The sequence below is a fragment of the Neopsephotus bourkii genome, unplaced genomic scaffold (genome assembly GCF_033783945.1).
Source record: "Neopsephotus bourkii isolate Nb327-2 ecotype Australia unplaced genomic scaffold, CSIRO-AGI_Nbou_v1 NB_1279, whole genome shotgun sequence".
NCBI classification, from domain to species: domain Eukaryota; kingdom Metazoa; phylum Chordata; class Aves; order Psittaciformes; family Psittacidae; genus Neopsephotus; species Neopsephotus bourkii.
In genome coordinates this window covers 4553129-4561322 of record NW_026901764.1, presented here as the reverse complement: position 1 = coordinate 4561322, position 8194 = coordinate 4553129, and the positions used below count along the sequence as shown (strand labels likewise).

The 8194-nt window shown below is 42.9% G+C and overlaps 1 protein-coding gene across 10 annotated transcripts in view; it reads left to right on the top strand.

Annotated features, from left to right (window-relative positions):
• Window positions 1-2902: 2902 nt before the first annotated feature.
• TRIP12 (thyroid hormone receptor interactor 12) overlaps window positions 2903-8194 on the top strand; it is an 81542-nt gene continuing 76250 nt past the window's right edge. For 3 of the 10 annotated variants that reach the window (XM_061365238.1, XM_061365236.1, XM_061365234.1), the window contains exon 1: window positions 2920-3155. The gene's annotated coding sequence lies outside the window, so the exon portion shown is untranslated. Of the gene's footprint in view, window positions 3156-8001; window positions 8121-8194 lie in introns of those variants that run through there. The other 7 variants (XM_061365235.1, XM_061365228.1, XM_061365241.1 and 4 more) reach the window with 6 other exon arrangements.

Below are 8194 nucleotides of genomic sequence, written 5' to 3'. Positions count from 1 at the left end.
AGGCCCGCCTGGACAAGTTCCTGTGTGATGTACTCTAGGTTACCCTGCTCTTGCAGGGGGGTTGGACCAGATGATCTCTTGAGGTCCCTTCCAACCCTTGGGATTCTGTGATTCTGTGATACAGCCACTAATTCCCTTTTTGTTTTTAAAGAAAAACAATGGACTGTTCTGAAACCACAGACTTCGAAGAACAGGACTATTCAAAGTAGCAAATTTCAGCATTCATGTAACTACCTGCATGGTTGGAGGCTTAGACTAAGGTCTTTCAGGTAATGACTAGTATTTATTAGGAGACTGCAAACAAGCATACTAGGAACATGAATCAACAACTGGGCCTCCTAGATGCTAACACAGTATGGCTAAATTTATTTTACATGATACATAACTTGGCACGTCAGTGATACATATACCTTCAGTTACCATTTTTGATATCTCAGGAGATTCCATAACCTGCAGAAAGGCTAACTAGCACCCAGAAGTTCTACATGTACAGCAGTTAAAACTGCAAAGCTTATTTAAGTGAAGTTAGCTGTTTTCAGCAATAGTGAATTTAAATGTGATTGAAGTGGAAAGTTTTGCTGGAATTGGATACATCGGCTTCAGAAGATACAGTGATATATACAAATACATATGTTCACCACATCATACTCAAATGATCTTACCATCATAAAATCAAAGCAAAGTTTTCCAAATAACTAAAACCGTATCTTTTTCAATGACACCAACTTCCTAGTAATGTACAATAAACATTTACAAATAGTTTTAACTTACTTCCACTGACAGCTACAAAGCTTTTGCACAGTTTTTGTTACTCAGCTTGGTTTGTTTTAAGGATGTGTTTGACATGAAACTAATACAAGAACCAAAAATCTGAAGATAATTAAAAAAGCATCATATTTTTATTATTTGGGTGCAAAAATGAGTGGTAAACCCCCATGTAACAATTACATATTCCATGAACAAACTTTGCACGATTCCCATAAGGTCAATGGGACAGGCTCATTACAAGACTTCAGCTACAGAAAAGCATGTATTTCTCAGCTAATGTGCAGCACTGTAATTACTTTCAGCTTTGGTGGAACTCGGTTCTACCTTAAAAAAATGATTCTGAGGAAAAATGAAACCAAAACTCCTTTGGGAACAGGTGATTTAAAAAGTTAAAGTCTTGGCACCAGGCAGACAAAAGGAGCATGTAACACACAGAGCACAGATCATTCAGAATTGCAGCTGAACTTCAGTTTATCAGCTCTTCCTCCCTCTAATTTCTCAATTACAAACTTGACAGTTCTCCCACCCCTAGAAGAAAATATGTTCGCTGTTTTGGTTTACTCTTGGAAAACAAAACCAAACCTTTCCTCCAGTTTCAAAATGTGGGGTTTTTTTGTTCCAGTGAGACATCTTAAAAACTTTACTGGAAATTTCTTTTGATTTTGTATCTTAGACATATAAAGTCAACCCAGTCAAAAATAGGTTGAAATAAAAAGAATAGATTTTCATTATTATTTCATAACTCATAATCAGGTTTGTTAAAATTCATTCATTTACTGTCAAACATTCCATACAGCAATTTCACAAAATATTTTTTAAAAGTTTAAAAAATTCCCCTTTCTTACAGGATGTTTTAGCAGTGTTTCTTTCATTGACTGGAAAACCAGTCATCTACACAGGCAAAAGGCAGGTCACCTAAACATCTTCAGGTACCATATGGAAGATATACACAGTCTTCCCATTCCTAGTTAGGCAGTTTAATTTTATTTTTCTTGAATGAGATGTTTGGCTATTGTTTCCCCCTGACTTAAGTCTAGTTACTCTGAAAGTGCAGCTAAACTTGTCTTTATGAGACATAAAGACAAGTGTTGTTACTTATGGATTTGTTACTTATATTTACTTTAAATGTTAGTACCACTTATTTATGAGGTATTTCTGAGACTAGACTTAAATTTGCATTAAGGTTACAAAATCACAGATGTATATATACTTCTCTGCAAGACTACAATCTCACCATTTTGAAAGATCTTCGTCCCCTCCCCTTCCTCTGGTCCTCACCCAGAGCCCCTCCCCACAGGCTTGGGATACTCTAGGTAGAAGGAATCTCCCACACAGAGAACCTCCTAGCCCACATATACTTTCACCTATGCTAGGAAACAACCTTTTCAGTAGCAAGCCCTTACTCTTCCCCAGGTACTTACCAACACCACATCAGAAGGCAGCAGCAAGGCGTTCTCAGCCCTGGATAGGCCAAATCAGCAGCACTCACTGATTATACCTCTCAGGTCGTTACCTGGTGGCACTAAGAAGTGACCCCGCCTTCCCCCACCATGGAGGTACGAGCCCCTTCACTCCTCGCCAGTCCTTCCCCAAGGACAGGCCCTTACTAAAGCCACTGCTGCTTCAGGAGCCCAACGGCGGCAGGGCCCAACTTCCTTCTTTCCCAGGTAGAGAAGAAGCGGCAACCATAAGGTGAGGAGACCGGCGGGGCAGAGAACGCTCCCCACCAGCCCAATACAGATGACGAACGAGTTGATGAGAGGACTGAGGCCCGTCCGAGCGTCCCGAACACTTCCTCTCCTAGCACCGACGCCATTTTGGGACGCTGGAAAGCGGTATCTATAGCAACCAGGAAGAGGCGGACATCACGCGGGGTCACCGGGAGCCCAGCCCCCTCTTAAAGGCGCAGGGCCGGTAGTATCACGGTGGCCTGGCAGGGTCTTCGGCCCCGCCATCGGCAGAGCCTCGCTCCGCCGCCGGCTCCGCCCTCTACCCGCGCCCCCCGCCCTTACCCGAGAGGAGGCACACGCGCGGACCCAGGGGTGACGACCCCGGCGGAGGGATACTAACCACTGAGCACCGACTCCGCCGGACGCAGGGAGCGGGGCTCGCACGCGGCCGCAGCGGGGGCTACGTGGGGGGGGGGCAGCTGGGGTTGGACCGCCCGCCGGGTCAGAGGGCTCTCTGGCCCCGGTGGGGCCCCAGCGCTGGGAAAAAGTAGTCCCCTAGCCTCCCCCTCGCTCCGTTGGAAGGGGTTCGGCGGCGGAGGCGGCGCTCCTCGGTGCTTCGGCTTCAGCTGATAATTGAAGGGAAGAGAGGCGGTTGCTGTCGGGAGGAGGGGAGGCACGGCAGAGCGAGTCTGCGGAGGCCGTATCGGGACAAACTAGGTACTTGGGGCCTGTCTGTTGTTTCAGGGGGCGTTGTGGGGGTGATGTGGTGCTGGGTTCCTTGGCAGCCTCTGGGCCGGGCCTGTTGTGTCATCCCCGGCATTAGCCGAGCTGCCCTTCCCGGCGGCTTGGGGCAGGGGGAGGGGAGTAGCGCCATCCCGGAGCATTGTTGCGGATGGGGGGGTGGGAGGGAGACGGGGACGACACAACGCCGCGCTGGTGAGTGTGTGTGTGTGGGGGGGCCTGGGGTGTGTAATGGGGCGAGGGGAGGGTGCTCTCGAGGAGAAGGGAAGGGGTGGAAACGGTGCTGACAAAATGGCCAGGCAGTCACCGAGGGCCGTTCGAGGGACATCCCGTTTCCCCCAGGCGCCGGGCAGAGCTCCTGCTCACCGCATCGCCTCGCTTGGGCTGCTTGGTGGTGGGGGAGCGCGGCCTCCCCGCTCGAGGCCCTGTATAGCTGCTGATACAAAAGGGCAGTGTCGATGTTGACACTGCTGTACCGATTTGTATGCCCTTCCCCGTCTCCTCTCTCTCCCACTCCGCCTGGCCCCCTTTTCCCTAATGGTTTTTTTTGGGGGGGTTGGGGGGTGGGTGTGGGGTGTGTGTTTTTCTTTTTTTTCGCGAAGGAGCTGTCGAATATCTTAAAGAAAGCAAAATAAATAGCAACTTCTCTTTCCTTCCCCCCTGCCCAGCTCGATAAAAATGCCAAATAATCGGCCGACGTCCATATTTCACAAGCATTTGGTGGGGGGGGGGGGGCGGAGGAAGAAGGTGGGAAGAGAATGGAGGCGCCTGTGGGGTTGTAGTTACAGTGTGGGCTGCCCACGAAAGCGGTTGTTTTCGCCGTTAACGTTTTAGAACTGATGTTTTTGTTGCTTTTCGTCAAAAAGCAAGTTGCCTGGTCCTCGCGTTTGCTTGCATAATGCGTCGTACTTGGAGGCTGATCAAACGCTGGGTTCTGCCTTTCCTGCCTGGCTCTTCCTCCTTCCCCCTTCACCGGGGGGGCTGGGGAGCGCGAGAAGTTTTGAGGTGCCGTTAATACCGACGCCAGCCGCCTCCTGGTAACTGCTCTGGTTCTCTGGGGCTAGGAAACAAACCGATACCGGGGCTTTCGCCAGACCTGTAGGCCTGTCTTCCTGCTGTTCAACTTTTTTATTGTTCCCCCTTCCCCCCCCTTCCGAGTGCACTGGCTTTCTCGACAGCCAGGGGTTTTCACAGAACGGGAGTCCGAAAGTCTAGACTGTGAACCGGAAAATAATAGGGGAAAGAATGGAAAGTTATGTCAAGGGCTTTGGGGGAAAAACATCGACGTATCGAACAAAGGTCCTGCCTGTATTGGAGAGAGAGGCCTGCATGTGAGGCCTGATTGTGTCGCATTTACACATGGGGAAGAAATGAGTGCTTGGTACTGGCCTAAATTTATTCTGTAAGTCTGGCATGCAACTCGGGAACATTTTTAGAGTGTGTGTGGTTTGTTTTGAGGGCGTTTTTATTATGTGTAGCAATCCAATAATTTTTAATTTTTTCCAAAAGATTTTTTTTTTTTAATTCCTGCCTTGTTCAGGGAAAATAATACTGATCCAGAGGTTCTAACACAGTAACACAAAACTTTACTCAAACAGGGTAACTTCCACAGTGTATGTATTGTGTGTATTACAAATTCGAGTTTCCTGGTGCTTTAAAGGCAGTCAGAAAGAGGAGTTGAGTAGTTACCACCTGACAAATATGAAGTACATCCTTTGTAACAAGAAGAGTTATTCTGAACACTTAAATTAGTGTCACAAAGCTTTGTCTAGGGAACTGTCACTGAAGGTATACTTAATTTGTAAGACCCTAAAAGCAACAATTGCTGTGATTACTCGTGTTTATCTCTGATATATTCTTTCCAGTTCTCTCTCCTCTCTCACCCCCACCAAGTCTAGACTTCTGATTGTACAAGTCTGGTTTTGGTATTTGATTTCTGCTCAGATTTCTGAATTTTAATTTTTTTTTGTTCATTGAGATACTAGTTTTAACATATTTTTTTCTACATTTAAAAATATGCATAACTAACATGGAAGAAGTATTTGAAAAAATAGCTATATGTACCTTTTTATTGTTTGGTAGCTTATTTACTAAGTATTGATAGGAATGAAATATATTTGTGAAAATACTAGTATTTCAGTTCTTGAAGGTAATAGTTTTAACAATGTTGTATTTAAACTAAGGTGTTTAAAAGCAGTGTTTTGGTGACTAAATACTGTGAATACTTCAGGTTTTCAGGCATGTGTTTTAGATTTGTAATAGTTTCTAAATCTGTAAAATGTAGCTGATTGTGAATGGCTTGGCTCTGCATATACACTGATTTTGATCTTGAAATGGAAGGGTATTTTTATTTTTTTGCTGTTTGGTGTATCTGGTTGCTGTGTTAGAATTACAGGTAATGTGTGGGGTTCCCCCCTGCTGCTTGCTCTGAGGATGTCTAAAAAACTTGGGAATACTAAGCTTGAATTGATAATTTTTAAGTTTGAATGTTCTTCAGTCTCCAGATGGCTCCATAGGTAGAAGCCTAACCAGGTCTTAGCTGTTAGTAGAAAAATTGTAGGTCACCCACAGTGTGACATTACTACTTACTAATATAGCAGATCTAATTCAGTAGGAGTGCCGACCTGTTGAGTAAGAGGCTTATGAAAATGGAGTCTTTTGATGTGTTGCAAAAGTTCTTTAGGCCAAAGTGACCATTAGGGAAACAACCTGTATCTTCCCAGTAAATGAATAATCAGAACTGTCATTTTCAGTTGGGAATGATGCATAAATTAATTTTTATTATTTCCTATTTTATATTGATTTTTGACTTCAAACTCAGAATGTAAATGTTATAGGAAAATTATGATCAGAACTTGTTTTAATAAATCATTTGTAAACTTGAGGCTCAGAGCTACAGGCAACAACGACTATTCCTTCTGCAGCAGCTTAGCAAAAATGTAATGCAGTTGACTTTAATATAATGAAAAAATATCTGAATTTTTGTGTGTCTTTGCATCACTGATAAGTACAGTTACTTAGAGACAATCCATGAGGATAACCTGACTTCCTTTTGTTCCTAAGCAATGAAACTGGAGCATGAGTAGGAAAGTTGTTGTTTGACTAACCTACATGTTTATTCCTAATTTGCAGCATAAGCAAATCTCAGAACTGTCTGTGTTAATCTTATAGGCCATGCTGTATTTTCTAACAAGCTAATTAGTAAGCATCATGTAGAACACTTCTGATCACAGGTCTGTCTTCTGTCACACTGAGACTAAATTATTTTGACAGAGTACAATCAAATCCTGAAGTTGTACAACATGGTGTACTATCATGTTGTCAAAAACTGAAACCCGAATGTTTCTGGGATCTCCCATTGCCCTGTTGGATGGTCTGTGTCTTGTTTATCACCTGTCAAATTAATAACTTTCTCTATAAAGTGCTTTGTGGACTCTATGACACTCCTAATAGGGGAAACTTTTCGTAAAGCTGTCACTACACTGCTCAGTACTGACTGAAGAAAGCAGTACATCTGAATTTTTGGTAGGGCAACAGATTACCTTTGAGTCAGTGAGTTGGTTTTGGTTGGCTTTTTTTTGGGTTTGTTTTTTTTTTTTCTGAAGTAATGCTTTGAAACTGCTCTTAATACTTTAATCTATATATAGTATCATAGCAATATTATGGCAGTATATGAATAAACTTCTTGCAGAGTGTTTTCATAGCAAATATTTAATTCAGAACATGAGGTTGATAACTGCAAAACTAAGTCATATTAACTTTATTTTACGTAATTAGAAAAAATAGCAGGAGGAAAACTGTGTTTCTCAAGAAGCAAACCTATTTTCAGACTTCTCACTGGTTATCAAGCATGGCAAAAGCTTGTATGTAGCTGCTGGTTTCAGGATGTCTTGGTTTTTTTTATGATGAAGTTTAAAACATGAATTAAGTTCTGTAAATAAAAGATTTCTAGCTACACATGGTATCAAGTGTACAGTCAGTGAAAGATAGTGGTAAGTCAACTAGCTTCTCACTGCATGCTTTCAGATACCAGTGATGATTGCTTCAGTGTGAAGGTTAGTTTTGAGGAGCAATTGTTCTCCTAATCCTGCCACATGATAAAATGTTTTTCATCAAGTTGGTAGAAACTAACTGTGTAAATATGTGGTGTTATTCTCCTTCAATTCTGCCTGGCAGCCAGGGTTAGAGCACACATATAACCAATCTGTTTACTCTCACTGTTTATAGTAAGGTTTGTCTTGCAATATACTGACTGTTGCCAGTCTTACTTGACTCATGAGCATACTCAGAAATATGGTAGAAAACTGCCATGTGTAACAGCAGTAGATAACCAACTTTTGAAGTTAAGACTTGTATTGGAAAACTGAAAAAGTTAGGTGTATATCAAAAGTGTTAATCACAATGATCTGTTACTGGACTTCAATACTGAATAAGTTTGAGAAGTACTAGCAATGGTGTTCAAGCCATAGTTGCCTTCAGTTACTCAAAAAAAGCCATTGTTATTGTGATTCATAGAGTAAGCTGGTTTAGAAAGGACCCTGGAGGTCATGTGGCCCCGTTCACTATTTGACTTTGTCCACTCTTAAGTAGTCTTTCATTGATTACTGAACTGATAAAATGGCTTCATCCGCTTGAGCAATAATAAAGGAAAAAAAAAAAACAACCAAAACCCAAACCAACAAAAAAACCCCAAACCCAACACCAAAAAAAACAAAAGAACCCCAAAGCAAAACCACCACCAAAAAAAAGGCGACAACAAACATGAAAAGGTATGTGGATGTGTATGGAGAGGAAACTGGAAGGATTCTACAATGTGTAGCAGTACAATGCTGTCTCAAGAAGCTGGGGGAATTCACTGTTCTGGATGGATTGGTCTGCTTTGTGATGGTGTCCACAATAAAGTGTGCATGCTGAACTGCCAAGATTTGACCTTCTTAAAAGGTATAAAAGGTTCTGAGTCATCTCCTGGAATGTGAACCTAGAGTTGTAAGGAGCAGTTTGGTTTCAAAATGGAA